Source organism: Aquarana catesbeiana, linkage group LG10 (assembly GCF_042186555.1).
Source record: "Aquarana catesbeiana isolate 2022-GZ linkage group LG10, ASM4218655v1, whole genome shotgun sequence".
NCBI classification, from domain to species: Eukaryota; Metazoa; Chordata; class Amphibia; order Anura; family Ranidae; genus Aquarana; species Aquarana catesbeiana.
The window spans coordinates 219,733,479-219,752,551 of record NC_133333.1 but is presented as its reverse complement, the minus strand read 5'-3'; positions in this window follow the sequence as shown (position 1 = coordinate 219,752,551).

Sequence of the window (19,073 nt, the reverse complement as noted above, 5' to 3'; positions counted from 1 at the left end):
TGTACCGAGCCTTATGCTGGCCACACCGATCAATTTTCAGACGAAAATATAATTATATGTATGCATGTGTGTATAAATATGTGTGCATACATATATATGTGTGTATGTATATATATATGTGTGTATGTATATATAATGTGTATGTATATATAATATGTGTGTGTATATATATATATATATATATATATATATATATATATATATATATATATATATATATATATATTATGAAAATAATCATTAGTTGCAGCCCTACTGGCCATACATGTACAATTTTCTTTTTGATTTACCAAAAACCATATAATATGAGGCCAAAACTAAATGACTTTCAATCGTATCCAATAAGGCAGGCCTTTGCACTACATAGTTTAAGGTAAATCTAAAGGAAAATGGTACAAGACAATTGAACATGTATGGCCAGCCTAAGTCATGTTTTGCGAAGGGGCCAAATACTTATTTCACTCATTAAAATGCAAATCAATGTATAAAACTTTTTTGAAATGCGTTTTTTCTTCGTACAAAATCAGCAGTCGATCAAATCTTTTTTTTTTTTATTTCCCCTCACTGTATATAGTAAATATGTGGGTGTCATAATGCTATTCCTCTATTATAATACTCACCAATGGCGTCGTCTGTTGTGGATTTTGGTTGAGGAATAGGCTGCAGTCTGTGTGCAGCTTCCTCGTCTCCCCGCCCATTTCCCCTCCCCCTATCCCTTAGAAGGGCGGTATCCTCAGGTGGGCGGTCCTCTGTTATGGGGGTCACTCTGAGAAGTACAACGGTTTCCTCTTTGTTGTTGTTCAGAAGATTCTTCACATCGTATCTTCCCTTCCTCTTCTTCCATAGCTGTCTAATTGCCCAGCACCAACCCTTCTGAGGGGTAGGTAGTATGGGCTGGGTGGAAGGTGGATGGTCCTGTGATAAAGGAGCCACTTTTAGTAATAAAACGGGTTCCTCTGTGTTGGTAATCAGAGGATTCCGCATGCTAGAAACGTTTTGTCTTGTAAAAAATCGCATTATTATAAAAATAATGAGAAAAACTGCTGAGAACACGAGACACTTCCTCCTCTCTCTACACTCTCTCACAGTCTGAGCTTCAACTGCCGGGAGATTCCTTATATGGGGCTCTCACTCTATGACATCATCACCCAGCAGGTTCTGTTGCCATAGCAATAACTGACATCACACATGACTCCTCCCACTGCTGCCTTATATGGTGTTGTTTACATCTTATATGCAAATTAGATCACATGACTCCACCCCCATATCTTGTACACAAGTCTATGGGAAGGAATGTGAGAATATGAGAATTTTATATGTCTAATAAAAGGAAATCTGTTACATCTATGCATCCCATAATAACATCTCCACCATGCCCTGTGCTATATTTAGTTCTCTAAAAGGTCAAATCTGCCAGCTGTACAGAAAATAACTGACTTTTATTTTTTTTTTTAAATTGTCTGCTGGAAAAAAATGTCTGTTTATTGGGGGTGAGGGTGAGGCTGAATTCACAAACACATATCAGTTATTGTGGGCGGAGGGGGGGGTCCCCTATTTCTGATATATTTAGATATCTATATAGATCTATTTAGATAGATAGATAGATCTATATCGATAGATAGATAGATAGATAGAGATATATATATATATCTATATAGATATATATATCCTCCATCACTAGACCACTTTACAGGAATCTGATTGTTGGACTGACAATAAATTTGAAATAATTTTATAATGACAGACGGAGATTTCTTATGATGGGATTTTTTTTTTTTCTATTATAGAGGAATAAAACAGAATTAAAAAAAAAACATTTCCTGACTAGGACTGCAACTAACGATTATTTTCACAATCGATTAGTTGGCCGATTTATTGTTTGGATTAATCAGATAAAAATAAAAGTTTGGTGTATAATTTAGTTATGTAAAGATTTTAAAAAAAAATAATAATAATTTCTTCTTGGATATCTCTATGCGGGGGTAAATATGAATAATCAGCTATATGGATGGGAATCGCTCTGAGAATCAGACAGAAGAGATCTATATATTACTAGAGGATGAATCTGATAGAAATCATCCGACTCCGCGATCAAAATGTTTATTTAAAAACACCTAAAACACAGATTATCAGACAGGATTATAATATAATATTATACAGACTGACCCCCCCTGTCATATGGAGGTAGATGGATACAACCTGCACCTGTCACTTATACTGGCCATACATGAACAATTTTTTTCCTAGAAAATCTTCATTTTATGAACGTTCGTTCGATTTTCTAATCATTAGTGGGGTCAAATTGACGTTCATTTTCGATCATAGGGACGGGAAAATTTGGAGGAGTGGAATACAAAACTTTATGGTCGAAGGAATTTTCAGATGGTGTGTGCGGCTTTCCTTCAGAAATGACATTCATTTTAAAATTGAATGTTGAAAGGAAGTGAAATTTTAGAATGTGCAAATCCCTGTTCGATACGTGTATGGCCAGCTAAAGACTTATAGCAGCAGCATGGTTTTTTTTTTTTTTTTAGTTTACTTGTCATGATGGGGTTAAAAAAACAAAAATGAGCCCTTTATAGTACAAAAACAGCAGATAATCGCTACTATGAGGAGTTAATTTATACTGAGAAACTGTGATTATATATATATATATATATATATATATATATATAAATAATCTTATATCATATATACAGGGCATATGGGTATATTGTTTGTAGAATTTTGAGGAACATAATGAATTTAATCCATTTTGGAATAAGGCTGTAACATAACAAAATGTGGAAAAAGTGAAGCACTGTGAATACTTTCCGGATGCACTGTAGGTGCCCCGATGTGTGCGCGTACAGTTGTACGTGTGTATATGTGGGGGTGCCCCAATTTTTTTGGGGGGGCGGCAATTTTATATGTTTGGCTGTAACTTTAATTTTTTGTTAACTTTTTTATTGCATAGGAGACAAAAAGTCCCCTATGTGATGATTTTTTTGGTGACGGTTTCTCTTTAATGAGACATCCAGGGTCTAAAAGTATGTGTGGAAGTATTTAGGCAGCAGGGCAGTTTCTTGTCACCATGGCAACCTGGTGCCTGGGATTTGTTGAGCCCTCTGTTACGGTTTGGGGATATTCATAGTATATGAATGTTGTGCAGCACTTTTTACTAGCTGGTACTTCCCCAAGATTTGCCAGTTCTCTGGACTCCCAGTGACTTCAGACGGATTGCTGGTCGCAGGATTGTTCCATCCTGATCACGGCATCTCCACAAGCCAGCCGACAGCCTCTGGAACCCGACCCTACCCTTATTATATCATAGGGTGGTGGATAGGCGGGGTACAAAAAGCCAGGGAACTGAGGTCCAAAATGTTAACCTCTTCCCCAGCCTGGGCCAGCTACTACCTAACTGATGTACAATAGGCATGTTATGTGCACCACACCGGACACAACATCTGTGACTGACACCCCGGTACCTCGGCATCTCCGTGACAGCCCTGTGTGTGGACAGCAGCAACCAGAATTGTACCCCAATAAATGAATGGGTGCCCTCGTTCTCCCATCCCAGTAATTCCATTCAATGAGGATCTCAGCACTGCCCCTGGAACTGACAGGAGGTTCCGTGCTCAGCTACTAATCCAGGTTGTGGGCTGGCATAGCACAGAGCTCTGCTGCGTCTGGACCCCAACATTCAGCTGCAGCCTATGAATGAGCCCCGCTGTGCTGAGTGACATCTACTGACACCCAGATAGAGAAGACCAATCATATACAGATAAGCAAAGAATAGGTGCAGGAACTCCTCCCTTCATCTCCGCCCCCTACCCACCTCTGAGCACAGACCATGGTTTCACCCCCTACCCACCTACCAGTCCCGCCCCATGGTTCCGCCCCCTACCCACCTCTGAGCACCGTCCCATAGTTCCATCCCCTACCTGTACCGCCCCATGGTTCCGCCCCTACCCAACTCCCAGTACCGCCCCGTGTTTCCGCTCCCTACCCACCTCTGAGCATCATCCCATGGTTCCATCTCCTACCCACCTCCCAGTACCGTCCCATGGTTCCAACCCCTACCCACCTCCCAGTTCCGCCTCATGATTCTGCCCCTACCCACCTCTGAGCACCACCCCATGGTTCCGCCTCTACCCAACTCCCAGTACCGCATATTAAGGTCATTGAGTGACCTAGCCAGTCTCCAGACCTTAATCCTATAGAAAATGTATGGAGGGAGCTGAAACTTCGAGTTGCCAAGCGACAGACGAGAAACCTTAAGGATTTAGAGAAGGTCTGCAAAGAAAAGTGGACCAAAATCCCTCCTGAGATGTGTGCAAACCTGGTCACCAACTACAAGAAACGTCTTACCTCTGTGCTTACCAACAAGAGATTCTCCACCAACTACTAAGTCATGTTTTGCTTGGGGATCAAATACTTACTGGTATTTTACTCACTTAACTGCAACTCCATTTATAACATTTGCATTGTGTTTTTTCTGGATTTTTGGTTGATATTCTGTCTCATATAAAATACACCTGTGATAAAAATTATAGACCCTTCATTTCTTTGTAAGTGGGCAAACTTACACAATCTGCAGGGGATCAAATCATTATTTTCCCCACTGTATGTTCTCCTCCAACATAGCTGACAAAGCCTGGAACCTCATGGGAGGTCTCATCCAGAATCCCATCACTACAGGACTAGAATGACCCGTCCTCTGATAGGTGACAATGATGAACAATCTGTGGAATGGCTCACCTCCAGAGTCTGGCCTCTGACCTCCAGAGTCTGATTTCCTTCTTCTGTAAATATAAAAAAAAAATTAAAAGCCAAAATAATAATAATATAAGAATAAGAAATTAGTTGTGTATCAGCAGGAAATAGATTTTTGTTGATATTCTGTCTCTATCATATAAAATACACCTATGATAAAAAATTATAGACTCTTCATTTCCTTGTAAGTGGGCAAATGTACACAATCTGCAGAGGAGCAAATCATTATTTTCCCCACTGTGTATCCCATCATTTGTGGACTCTGTAACTTTCCTACAGACTAAATAATATACACTAATTTGGGTTATTTTCACCAAAGAAATGGAGCAGAATACATTCTGGGATACATTTATGAGAAAAGGTTCTTTATCTGCAAACTTTTATAATGGAAATGAAGAAAAACGCTTTTTTTTTTTTCAAAATTTTGTTTTTTTTTTTTTTTTTTTTGGTTCAGCAAAAAATAAAAAAAATAAAACCCCCAGAGGTGAATAAATACCACCAGAAGAAAGCTCTATTTGTGTGAAAAAAATGATAAAAATGTCACATGGGTACAGTGTAGCATGACCGCGCAATTGTCATTCAAACTGTGATAGCGCTGAAAGCTGGAAATTGGCCTGGGCAGAAATGGGGGGGGGGGGGGAGAGAGTGTCTGTATTGAAGCTTTAAAAAAAACATTTTTTGTAAGAGTCTTGTGTTTGGTTTTACACATGTCACATGTGGTTGTGTGGTGGTTGCACGTGGCTGCGCGGCGGTGGCACACTGGTTGTGCGGTGGTGGCACACTGGTTGCGCGTGGCTGCGTGGTGGTGGCACACTGGTTGCGCGTGGCTGCGTGGTGGTGGCACACTGGTTGTGCGGTGGTTGCACACTGGTTGCGCGTGGCTGCGTGGTGGTGGCACACTGGTTGTGCGGTGGTTGCGTGTGGCTGCGCGGTGGTGTCACACTGGTTGTGCTGTGGTTGCGCACTGGTTGCATGGTTGTTGTGTGTGGCTACACGGTGGTTGCACACTGGTTTTACGGCTGTTGCGCGTGGCTGCACACTGGTTGAGCGTGGCTGCCTGGTGGTTGCACACTGGTTACGTGGTGGTTGCACACTGGTTACGTGGTGGTTGCACACTGGTTACGTGGTGGTTGCACACTGGTTACGTGGTGGTTTCACACTGGTTGTGCGGTGGTTGCACACTGTTTTTACAGCTGTTGCGCGGGGTTGCACACTGGTTGTGCGGTGGTTGCACACTGGTTGCGCGTGGCTGCCCGGTGGATGCGCGTGGCTGCCGGTGGTGGCACACTGGTTACGTGGTGGTTTCACACTGGTTGCACGGTGGTGGCACACTGGTTTGCAGTGGTGGTTGCACACTGGTTACGTGGTGGTTTCACACTGGTTACGTGGTGGTTTCACACTGGTTGTGCGGTGGTTGCACACTGGTTTTACAGCTGTTGCGTGTGGCTACACGGTGGTTGCACACTGGTTGTGCGGTGGTTGCACACTGGTTGCGCGTGGCTGCCCGGTGGATGCGCGTGGCTGCCCGGTGGTGGCACACTGGTTACGTGGTGGTTTCACACTGGTTGCGCGGTGGTGGCACACTGGTTTGCAGTTGTGGTTGCACACTGGTTGCACAGTGGTTGCGCGTGGCTACATGGTGGCACACTGGTTGCATGGTGGTTGCACACTGGTTGCGCGGTGGTTGCACACTGGTTGCGCGGTGGTTGCACCCTGGTTGCGCGGTGGTTGCACCCTGGTTGCGCGGTGGTTGCACCCTGGTTGTGCAGTATTTCTATAATAATTCCGTCTCTGCTGGCCGCCTGGACTGACCTCTATGAATGTTCTGCTGATTACTCTCCAGCCAAGGCATCACTCCCACCATCCTCTATGGATGTCCACAGGTACTCTTTGTTCTACCTTATCTCCGCCTCTCATGTTACCTGGTCAGAGAATACAGCATTGAGTTAGAAGTCCTGAGGGCAACCCAGGGGCGCAGTACCGGTAGGCCCCAAGTAGGCCACTATAGGTGAATGTACACTAGCCAGATGTCTTCTCTGCCCACAGATACAAGAATTCCACATACAGCTAATATAAGTACCCACATTTACCCTAAGCTGACCTTGTATTCCCTGCACAGCATGACTTACACAGGGAGAGGAAGGGGCAACACTAGCGGCGGATTTACTAAAGATAAATAGACTGAGAACTCTGCAAAGTGTAGTTGCTCCAGACGCAGGGATCTCCAAGGTACGGCCCGCGGGCCACACCCGGCCCGCTAGGTCGTTTTGTCCGGCCCGCAGCTTCAGTCATCAGTCTCAGTGCTGGGAGGGACTCTGCTCGAGTTGCGGGGCTCGCTCTGCTTTCATTGAAGGGATGTGCAGCGCAGGTTCCGCGACTCGAATCAGCCAACAAAGCCTGTTATTTCAGTACAGACTTGCTGCACCTCCCAGCTCCTCCCCCGCAGGAAGATTCAGTGTGATTGTTCGCTGTAACAGCTCCATGTAAACAAGGGGCGAGACCCGGGAAGTGCAGTATGTCTGCTCTAATGTCAGCCCCTCAGAGAAGCAGCACAACGGTAATCAACACACTGATCTGAGGGAAATATCAGGCGGTGATGGGGAAAGGAATGTGCTGGGGGGGGGGGGACAAAAGTATAAAGGGGGGACTCTGATGGAGGACAAAACTGTGTGTGGGGCTGTGAAGGAAGACACAAATGTAAGGGAGGGGGGCTCTGTTGGGGACAAAACTGTGTGCAGGGGGCTCTGATGGGGGACACAAGTGTGCAGGGGGCTCTTATGGGGGACACAAGTGTGCAGGGGGCTCTGATGGGGGACACAAGTGTGCAGGGGGCTCTGATGGGGGACACAAGTGTGCAGGGGGCTCTGATGGGGGGACACAAGTGTGCAGGGGGCTCTGATGGGGGACACAAGTGTGCAGGGGGCTCTGATGGGGGGACACAAGTGTGCAGGGGGCTCTGATGGGGGGCCACAAGTGTGCAGGGGTCTCTGATGGGGGCCACAAGTGTGCAGGGGGCTCTGATGGGGGACACAAGTGTGCAGGGGTCTCTGATGGGGGCCACAAGTGTGCAGGGGGCTCTGATGGGGGGCCACAAGTGTGCAGGGGTCTCTGATGGGGGCCACAAGTGTGCAGGGGGCTCTGATGGGGGACACAAGTGTGCAGGGGGCTCTGATGGGGGACACAAGTGTGCAGGGGGCTCTGATGGGGGACACAAGTGTGCAGGGGGCTCTGATGGGGGACACAAGTGTGGAGGAGATTCTGATGGGGGACACAAGTGTGCAGGGGGCTCTGATGGGGGACACAAGTGTGGAGGAGATTCTGATGGGGGACACAAGTGGGGGGCTCTGATGGGGGACACAAGTGTGCAGGGGGCTCTGATGGGGGACACAAGTGTGCAGGGGGCTCTGATGGGGGACCCAAGTGTGCAGGGGGCTCTGATGGGGGCCACAAGTGTGCAGGGGGCTCTAATGGGGCCACAAGTGTGGAGGAGATTCTGATGGGGGACACAAGTGTGCAGGGGGCTCTGATGGGGGACACAAGTGTGGAGGAGATTCTGATGGGGGACACAAGTGGGGGGCTCTGATGGGGGACCCAAGTGTGCAGGGGGCTCTGATGGGGGACCCAAGTGTGCAGGGGGCTCTGATGGGGGACCCAAGTGTGCAGGGGGCTCTGATGGGGGACCCATGTGTGCAGGGGGCTCTGATGGGGGCCACAAGTGTGCAGGGGGCTCTGATGGGGGCCACAAGTGTGCAGGGGGCTCTGATGGGGGGACACAAGTGTGCAGGGGGCTCTAATGGGGGGACACAAGTGTGCAGAGGGCTCTAATGGGGACACAAGTGTGGAGGAGATTCTGATGGGGGACACAAGTGTGCAGGGGGCTCTGATGGAGGACACAAGTGTGGAGGAGATTCTGATGGGGGACACAAGTGGGGGGCTACGATGGGGGACCCAAGTGTGCAGGGGGCTCTGATGGGGGACCCAAGTGTGGGGTTGGTTGCTCTGATGGGGAACACAAGTGTGCAGGGGGCTCTGATGGGGGACACAAGTGTGGGGTTGGTTGCTCTGATGGGGAACACAAGTGTGCAGGGGGCTCTGATGGGGGACACAAGTGTGCAGGGGGCTCTGATGGGGGGCACAAGTGTGCAGGGGGCTCTGATGGGGGACACAAGTGTGCAGGGGGCTCTGATGGGGGACACAAGTGTGCAGGGGGCTCTGATGGGGGACATAAGTGTGCAGGGGGCTCTGATGGGGGCCACAAGTGTGGGGTTGGTTGCTCTGATGGGGAACACAAGTGTGCAGGGGGCTCTGATGGGGGACACAAGTGTGGGGTTGGTTGCTCTGATGGGGAACACAAGTGTGCAGGGGGCTCTGATGGGGGACACAAGTGTGCAGGGGGCTCTGATGGGGGGCACAAGTGTGCAGGGGGCTCTGATGGGGGACACAAGTGTGCAGGGGGCTCTGATGGGGGCACAAGTGTGCAGGGGGCTCTGATGGGGGACACAAGTGTGCAGGGGGCTCTGATGGGGGACACAAGTGTGCAGGGGGCTCTGATGGGGGACATAAGTGTGCAGGGGGCTCTGATGGGGGCCACAAGTGTGCAGGGGGCTCTGATGGGGGAACACAAGTGTGCAGGGGGCTCTGATGGGGGGACACAAGTGTGCAGGGGGCTCTAATGGGGGGACACAAGTGTGCAGGGGGCTCTAATGGGGACACAAGTGTGGAGGAGATTCTGATGGGGGACACAAGTGTGCAGGGGGCTCTGATGGGGGACACAAGTGTGGAGGAGATTCTGATGGGGGACACAAGTGGGGGGCTCTGATGGGGGACCCAAGTGTGCAGGGGGCTCTGATGGGGGCCACAAGTGTGCAGGGGGCTCTGATGGGGGGACACAAGTGTGCAGGGGGCTCTAATGGGGGGACACAAGTGTGCAGGGGGCTCTAATGGGGACACAAGTGTGGAAGAGATTCTGATGGGGGACACAAGTGTGCAGGGGGCTCTGATGGGGGACACAAGTGTGGAGGAGATTCTGATGGGGGACACAAGTGTGCAGGGGGCTCTGATGGGGGCCACAAGTGTGCAGGGGGCTCTGATGGGGGACACAAGTGTGCAGGGGGCTCTGATGGGGGACACAAGTGTGCAGGGGGCTCTGATGGGGGACACAAGTGTGCAGGGGGCTCTGATGGGGGCACAAGTGTGCAGGGGGCTCTGATGGGGGACACAAGTGTGCAGGGGGCTCTGATGGGGGACACAAGTGTGCAGGGGGCTCTGATGGGGGACACAAGTGTGCAGGGGGCTCTGATGGGGGCACAAGTGTGCAGGGGGCTCTGATGGGGGACACAAGTGTGCAGGGGGCTCTGATGGGGGACACAAGTGTGCAGGGGGCTCTGATGGGGGACATACGTGTGCAGGGGGCTCTGATGGGGGCCACAAGTGTGCAGGGGGCTCTGATGGGGGAACACAAGTGTGCAGGGGGCTCTGATGGGGGGACACAAGTGTGCAGGGGGCTCTAATGGGGGGACACAAGTGTGCAGGGGGCTCTAATGGGGACACAAGTGTGGAGGAGATTCTGATGGGGGACACAAGTGTGCAGGGGGCTCTGATGGGGGACACAAGTGTGGAGGAGATTCTGATGGGGGACACAAGTGGGGGGCTCTGATGGGGGACCCAAGTGTGCAGGGGGCTCTGATGGGGGCCACAAGTGTGCAGGGGGCTCTGATGGGGGGACACAAGTGTGCAGGGGGCTCTAATGGGGGGACACAAGTGTGCAGGGGGCTCTAATGGGGACACAAGTGTGGAAGAGATTCTGATGGGGGACACAAGTGTGCAGGGGGCTCTGATGGGGGACACAAGTGTGGAGGAGATTCTGATGGGGGACACAAGTGGGGGGCTCTGATGGGGGACACAAGTGTGCAGGGGGCTCTGACGGGGGACCCAAGTGTGCAGGGGGCTCTGATGGGGGACACAAGTGTGGGGTTGGTTGCTCTGATGGGGAACACAAGTGTGCAGGGGGCTCTGATGGGGGACACAAGTGTGCAGGGGGCTCTGATGGGGGACACAAGTGTGCAGGGGGCTCTGATGGGGGACACAAGTGTGCAGGGGGCTCTGATGGGGGACACAAGTGTGCAGGGGGCTCTGATGGGGGGACACAAGTGTGCAGGGGGCTCTGATGGGGGGACACAAGTGTGGAGGAGATTCTGATTGGGGACACAAGTGGGGGGGGACTCTGATGGGGGGCACAAGTGTGCAGGGGGCTCTGATGGGGGCACAAGTGTGCAGGGGGCTCTGATGGGGGGCACAAGTGTGCAGGGGGCTCTGATGGGGGACACAAGTGTGCAGGGGGCTCTGATGGGGGCACAAGTGTGCAGGGGGCTCTGATGGGGGACACAAGTGTGCAGGGGGCTCTGATGGGGGGCCACAAGTGTGCAGGGGGCTCTGATGGGGGCCACAAGTGTGCAGGGGGCTCTGATGGGGGCCACAAGTGTGCAGGGGGCTCTGATGGGGGACACAAGTGTGCAGGGGGCTCTGATGGGGGACACAAGTGTGCAGGGGGCTCTGATGGGGGACACAAGTGTGCAGGGGGCTCTGATGGGGGGACACAAGTGTGCAGGGGGCTCTAATGGGGGACCCAAGTGTGGAGGAGATTCTGATGGGGGACACAAGTGGGGGGGCTCTGATGGGGGACACAAGTGTGGAGGAGATTCTGATGGGGGACACAAGTGGGGGGGCTCTGATGGGGGACACAAGTGTGCAGGGGGCTCTGATGGGGGCACAAGTGTGCAGGGGGCTCTGATGGGGGCCACAAGTGTGGAGGAGATTCTGATGGGGGACACAAGTGTGCAGGGGGCTCTGATGGGGGACACAAGTGTGGAGGAGATTCTGATGGGGGACACAAGTGGGGGGCTCTGATGGGGGACCCAAGTGTGCAGGGGGCTCTGATGGGGGACCCAAGTGTGCAGGGGGCTCTGATGGGGGACCCAAGTGTGCAGGGGGCTCTGATGGGGGACCCATGTGTGCAGGGGGCTCTGATGGGGGCCACAAGTGTGCAGGGGGCTCTGATGGGGGCCACAAGTGTGCAGGGGGCTCTGATGGGGGGACACAAGTGTGCAGGGGGCTCTAATGGGGGGACACAAGTGTGCAGAGGGCTCTAATGGGGACACAAGTGTGGAGGAGATTCTGATGGGGGACACAAGTGTGCAGGGGGCTCTGATGGAGGACACAAGTGTGGAGGAGATTCTGATGGGGGACACAAGTGGGGGGCTACGATGGGGGACCCAAGTGTGCAGGGGGCTCTGATGGGAGACCCAAGTGTGGGGTTGGTTGCTCTGATGGGGAACACAAGTGTGCAGGGGGCTCTGATGGGGGACACAAGTGTGGGGTTGGTTGCTCTGATGGGGAACACAAGTGTGCAGGGGGCTCTGATGGGGGACACAAGTGTGCAGGGGGCTCTGATGGGGGGCACAAGTGTGCAGGGGGCTCTGATGGGGGACACAAGTGTGCAGGGGGCTCTGATGGGGGACACAAGTGTGCAGGGGGCTCTGATGGGGGACATAAGTGTGCAGGGGGCTCTGATGGGGGCCACAAGTGTGGGGTTGGTTGCTCTGATGGGGAACACAAGTGTGCAGGGGGCTCTGATGGGGGACACAAGTGTGGGGTTGGTTGCTCTGATGGGGAACACAAGTGTGCAGGGGGCTCTGATGGGGGACACAAGTGTGCAGGGGGCTCTGATGGGGGGCACAAGTGTGCAGGGGGCTCTGATGGGGGACACAAGTGTGCAGGGGGCTCTGATGGGGGCACAAGTGTGCAGGGGGCTCTGATGGGGGACACAAGTGTGCAGGGGGCTCTGATGGGGGACACAAGTGTGCAGGGGGCTCTGATGGGGGACATAAGTGTGCAGGGGGCTCTGATGGGGGCCACAAGTGTGCAGGGGGCTCTGATGGGGGAACACAAGTGTGCAGGGGGCTCTGATGGGGGGACACAAGTGTGCAGGGGGCTCTAATGGGGGGACACAAGTGTGCAGGGGGCTCTAATGGGGACACAAGTGTGGAGGAGATTCTGATGGGGGACACAAGTGTGCAGGGGGCTCTGATGGGGGACACAAGTGTGGAGGAGATTCTGATGGGGGACACAAGTGGGGGGCTCTGATGGGGGACCCAAGTGTGCAGGGGGCTCTGATGGGGGCCACAAGTGTGCAGGGGGCTCTGATGGGGGGACACAAGTGTGCAGGGGGCTCTAATGGGGGGACACAAGTGTGCAGGGGGCTCTAATGGGGACACAAGTGTGGAAGAGATTCTGATGGGGGACACAAGTGTGCAGGGGGCTCTGATGGGGGACACAAGTGTGGAGGAGATTCTGATGGGGGACACAAGTGGGGGGCTCTGATGGGGGACACAAGTGTGCAGGGGGCTCTGATGGGGGCACAAGTGTGCAGGGGGCTCTGATGGGGGACACAAGTGTGCAGGGGGCTCTGATGGGGGACACAAGTGTGCAGGGGGCTCTGATGGGGGACATAAGTGTGCAGGGGGCTCTGATGGGGGCCACAAGTGTGCAGGGGGCTCTGATGGGGGAACACAAGTGTGCAGGGGGCTCTGATGGGGGGACACAAGTGTGCAGGGGGCTCTAATGGGGGGACACAAGTGTGCAGGGGGCTCTAATGGGGACACAAGTGTGGAGGAGATTCTGATGGGGGACACAAGTGTGCAGGGGGCTCTGATGGGGGACACAAGTGTGGAGGAGATTCTGATGGGGGACACAAGTGGGGGGCTCTGATGGGGGACCCAAGTGTGCAGGGGGCTCTGATGGGGGCCACAAGTGTGCAGGGGGCTCTGATGGGGGGACACAAGTGTGCAGGGGGCTCTAATGGGGGGACACAAGTGTGCAGGGGGCTCTAATGGGGACACAAGTGTGGAAGAGATTCTGATGGGGGACACAAGTGTGCAGGGGGCTCTGATGGGGGACACAAGTGTGGAGGAGATTCTGATGGGGGACACAAGTGGGGGGCTCTGATGGGGGACACAAGTGTGCAGGGGGCTCTGACGGGGGACCCAAGTGTGCAGGGGGCTCTGATGGGGGACACAAGTGTGGGGTTGGTTGCTCTGATGGGGAACACAAGTGTGCAGGGGGCTCTGATGGGGGACACAAGTGTGCAGGGGGCTCTGATGGGGGACACAAGTGTGCAGGGGGCTCTGATAGGGGACACAAGTGTGCAGGGGGCTCTGATGGGGGACACAAGTGTGCAGGGGGCTCTGATGGGGGGACACAAGTGTGCAGGGGGCTCTGATGGGGGGACACAAGTGTGGAGGAGATTCTGATTGGGGACACAAGTGGGGGGGGACTCTGATGGGGGGCACAAGTGTGCAGGGGGCTCTGATGGGGGCACAAGTGTGCAGGGGGCTCTGATGGGGGGCACAAGTGTGCAGGGGGCTCTGATGGGGGACACAAGTGTGCAGGGGGCTCTGATGGGGGCACAAGTGTGCAGGGGGCTCTGATGGGGGACACAAGTGTGCAGGGGGCTCTGATGGGGGGCCACAAGTGTGCAGGGGGCTCTGATGGGGGCCACAAGTGTGCAGGGGGCTCTGATGGGGGCCACAAGTGTGCAGGGGGCTCTGATGGGGGACACAAGTGTGCAGGGGGCTCTGATGGGGGACACAAGTGTGCAGGGGGCTCTGATGGGGGACACAAGTGTGCAGGGGGCTCTGATGGGGGGACACAAGTGTGCAGGGGGCTCTAATGGGGGACCCAAGTGTGGAGGAGATTCTGATGGGGGACACAAGTGGGGGGGCTCTGATGGGGGACACAAGTGTGGAGGAGATTCTGATGGGGGACACAAGTGGGGGGGCTCTGATGGGGGACACAAGTGTGCAGGGGGCTCTGATGGGGGCACAAGTGTGCAGGGGGCTCTGATGGGGGACCCAAGTGTGGAGGAGATTCTGATGGGGGACACAAGTGTGCAGGGGGCTCTGATGGGGGACACAAATGTGGAGGAGATTCTGATGGGTGACACAAGTGGGGGGCTCTGATGGGGGACACAAGTGTGCAGGGAGCTCTAATGGGGACACAAGTGTGGAGGAGATTCTGATGGGGGACACAAGTGTGCAGGGGGCTCTGATGGAGGACACAAGTGTGGAGGAGATTCTGATGGGGGACACAAGTGGGGGGCTCTGATGGGGGACCCAAGTGTGCAGGGGGCTCTGATGGGGGACCCAAGTGTGCAGGGGGCTCTGATGGGGGACCCAAGTGTGGGGTTGGTTGCTCTGATGGGGAACACAAGTGTGCAGGGGGCTCTGATGGGGGACACAAGTGTGCAGGGGGCTCTGATGGGGGGCACAAGTGTGCAGGGGGCTCTGATGGGGGACACAAGTGTGCAGGGGGCTCTAATGGGGGACACAAGTGTGCAGGGGGCTCTGATGGGGGACACAAGTGTGCAGGGGGCTCTGATGGGGGACATAAGTGTGCAGGGGGCTCTGATGGGGGACATAAGTGTGCAGGGGGCTCTGATGGGGGCCACAAGTGTGCAGGGGGCTCTGATGGGGGGACACAAGTGTGCAGGGGGCTCTGATGGGGGGACACAAGTGTGCAGGGGGCTCTAATGGGGACACAAGTGTGGAGGAGATTCTGATGGGGGACACAAGTGTGCAGGGGGCTCTGATGGGGGACACAAGTGTGGAGGAGATTCTGATGGGGGACACAAGTGGGGGGCTCTGATGGGGGACCCAAGTGTGCAGGGGGCTCTGATGGGGGACCCAAGTGTGCAGGGGGCTCTGATGGGGGACACAAGTGTGGGGTTGGTTGCTCTGATGGGGAACACAAGTGTGCAGGGGGCTCTGATGGGGGACACAAGTGTGCAGGGGGCTCTGATGGGGACACAAGTGTGCAGGGGGCTCTGATGGGGGCACAAGTGTGCAGGGGGCTCTGATGGGGGCACAAGTGTGCAGGGGGCTCTGATGGGGGACACAAGTGAGCAGGGGGCTCTGATGGGGGACACAAGTGTGCAGGGGGCTCTGATGGGGGCCACAAGTGTGCAGGGGGCTCTGATGGGGGCACAAGTTTGCAGGGGGCTCTGATGGGGGCCACAAGTGTGCAGGGGGCTCTGATGGGGGCCACAAGTGTGCAGGGGGCTCTGATGGGGGGACACAAGTGTGCAGGGGGCTCTAATGGGGGGACACAAGTGTGCAGGGGGCTCTAATGGGGACACAAGTGTGGAAGAGATTCTGATGGGGGACACAAGTGTGCAGGGGGCTCTGATGGGGGACACAAGTGTGGAGGAGATTCTGATGGGGGACACAAGTGGGGGGCTCTGATGGGGGACACAAGTGTGCAGGGGGCTCTGATGGGGGACACAAGTGGGGGGCTCTGATGGGGGACACAAGTGTGCAGGGGGCTCTGATGGGGGACACAAGTGTGCAGGGGGCTCTGATGGGGGGACACAAGTGTGCAGGGGGCTCTGATGGGGGGACACAAGTGTGGAGGAGATTCTGATTGGGGACACAAGTGGAGGGGGACTCTGATGGGGGACACAAGTGTGCAGGGGGCTCTGATGGGGGCACAAGTGTGCAGGGGGCTCTGATGGGGGCACAAGTGTGCAGGGGGCTCTAATGGGGACACAAGTGTGGAGGAGATTCTGATTGGGGACACGAGTGTGGAGGAGATTCTGATTGGGGACACGAGTGGGGGGGGACTCTGATGGGGGACACAAGTGTGCAGGGGGCTCTGATAGGGACAAAAATGTGGGGGGAAACTCTGATGTGGGACACACACGTGGGGGTACTGATTGGGACATAGGCAGGAAGGAAGGGTTTTAATGGGTGTGGGGAGGTGGCTCTGAGGAGACACAAGCGTGTGGCGGGAGTTCTGATGGGGACTCAAATGTGTGGGGGGTGGCTGTTAAGGATGAGCTCCGGCGTGTTCGCACACACCACTTGCAGAGCCCGCCAGGAAGTCGGCACGGCGCTAATCACAGGCAGTGAGACAATTCCCGATCTCTGCAGCCGCACATCAGGAAATGTCTCACTGCCTGTGATTAGCGCAGTGCTGACTTCCTGGCGGGCTCTGCACGTGGGGTGTGCGAACACGCTGGAGCTCATCCTTAGTGGCTGTGATGGGAACAGAAATGTGCAAGGGAGGTGTTAATGGGGACACAAGCATGTAGGGAGAGTCTGATGAGGACACAATTGTGTGGGGAGATTCTGCTGGGGCCACAAATGGGCAGGGAGGCTCTGACAGAAACACAGATGTAAGGCCTCATGCCTCACCTAATGTTTAGCCCTGGTGTACGAGGCTCTGGCATTTAGGTGCAGGCGGAGGATACAGGTGAACCATCCAGCCCCGCTGATGGCAGCCTTTTTTGAAATTCTACTCTATACCATGGCTGAGGATTCATTTATAAATAACTTTTTTCTTTGGCCCACGAATATCAAAATGTGGCCCTTGAAGTAAAAAGTTTGGAGACCCCTGCTCCAGAGCATAGTAAAGGAGGTGGAGCCCAATGACTTCCATCATCTAATCATATGCAAGTAAAAAATGCAGTTTTTTTTTTTTTTTATCTTCCTTGCATGTGATTGGGTATTCTGTGCAAACTGAAGTTTCTCCTCATTTACTAAGCTCTGCAGCAACTTTTAAACTGCACAGTCTATTGGCCTTTAGTAAAGCAACCCCTAGGAGCCAAGAAGGTTCCTGAGAGCAATGCTGACAGGGTGAGTCTAGGTGTTACCTCGTGGGCGTGCTACTGCTACTTCATTGTCCAATCAGGAAGCTGGGGGTGGGTCTTTCCTCATCGTGGACGCCTGCTTTGGACCAGGTCAGGATCTAGAGAGAAGGAAAAGGGAGAAGATCAGATCCTGTGTGTCAAAAATAAACTTTGATTGTAAATAGAATAAAATGAGTCCTTTATTGTACAAAAAAGAGCAAATAATCACTACTGTAAATATTTCACAGTTCTACAGTAAAAAAATGAACCCCTTTCAGTAGTGATTATCTGCTTTTTTTTTTTTTTACTATAAAGGGCTCATTTTAGTTTTTTTTAACCCCATTATTTTAGTAAACATCTTAGACCTGGTTCACATCTATGTGTTTTTTTGTGCTTTTTTCAGAAACACACTACAGATCATTTACATGGTTTCCTATGGGACACGTTCACATCTATGCTTTTTTCAGCTGCTGCATATTTGGAAAGGGTCAGGGACTTTCTTTTAACGCAAAACAGTGCTTTTTTGGTTCAATATACTTCAATGGAGAGGCTGCAGAAAAGCATGTAATGCGTTTTTGCAGCAATTTGTGTTTTTTAATCTGCCCAATAACAAATTGGCCCCCAAAAAAATGCAAAACTGCACGCAGCAAAATCACGTGCACAAAAATCAAAATGCACAGCAAAAAGCACTGCAGAAACAGATCAAAAGCAAACTGCATAGGTGTGTAAAGAGCCTTATGCTGGCCACATGGATGCAGTCACTGTACTCATCGTGCAGCTACTGTACCCACCAAATACAGTCACTGTGCCCATCATGTGCAGCCCCTGTGCCCACCAAATACAGTCACTGTGCCCATCATGTGCAGCCCCTGTGCCCACCAAATACAGTCACTGTGCCCTTTATGTGCAGCCACTGTGCCCACCAAATACAGTCACTGTGTCCATCATATACAGCCACTGTGCCCACCAAATACAGCCACTATGCCAATCATGTGCAGCCCCTGTGCCCACCAAATACAGTCACTGTGCCCATCATGTGCAGCCCCTGTGCCCACCAAATATAGTCACTGTGCCCTTTATGTGCAGCCACTGTGCCCACCAAATACAGTCACTGTGCCCATCATATGCAGCCACGGGGCCCACCAAATACAGCCACTATGCCAATCATGTGCAGCCCCTGTGCCCACCAAATACAGTCACTGTGCCCATCATGTGCAGCCCCTGTGCCCACCAAATACAGTCACTGTGCCCATCATGTGCAGCCCCTGTGCCCACCAAATACAGTCACTGTGCCCTTTATGTGCAGCCACTGTGCCCACCAAATACAGTCACTGTGCCCATCATATGCAGCCACTGTGCCCACCAAATACAGCCACTATGCCAATCATGTGCAGCCCCTGTGCCCACCAAATACAGTCACTGTGCCCATCATGTGCAGCCCCTGTGCCCACCAAATACAGTCACTGTGCCCTTTATGTGCAGCCACTGTGCCCACCAAATACAGTCACTGCGTCCATCATATGCAGCCACTGTGCCCACCAAATACAGTCACTGTGTCCATCATATGCAGCCACTGTGCCCACCAAATACAGCCACTATGCCAATCATGTGCAGCCACTGTGCCCACCAAATAGTC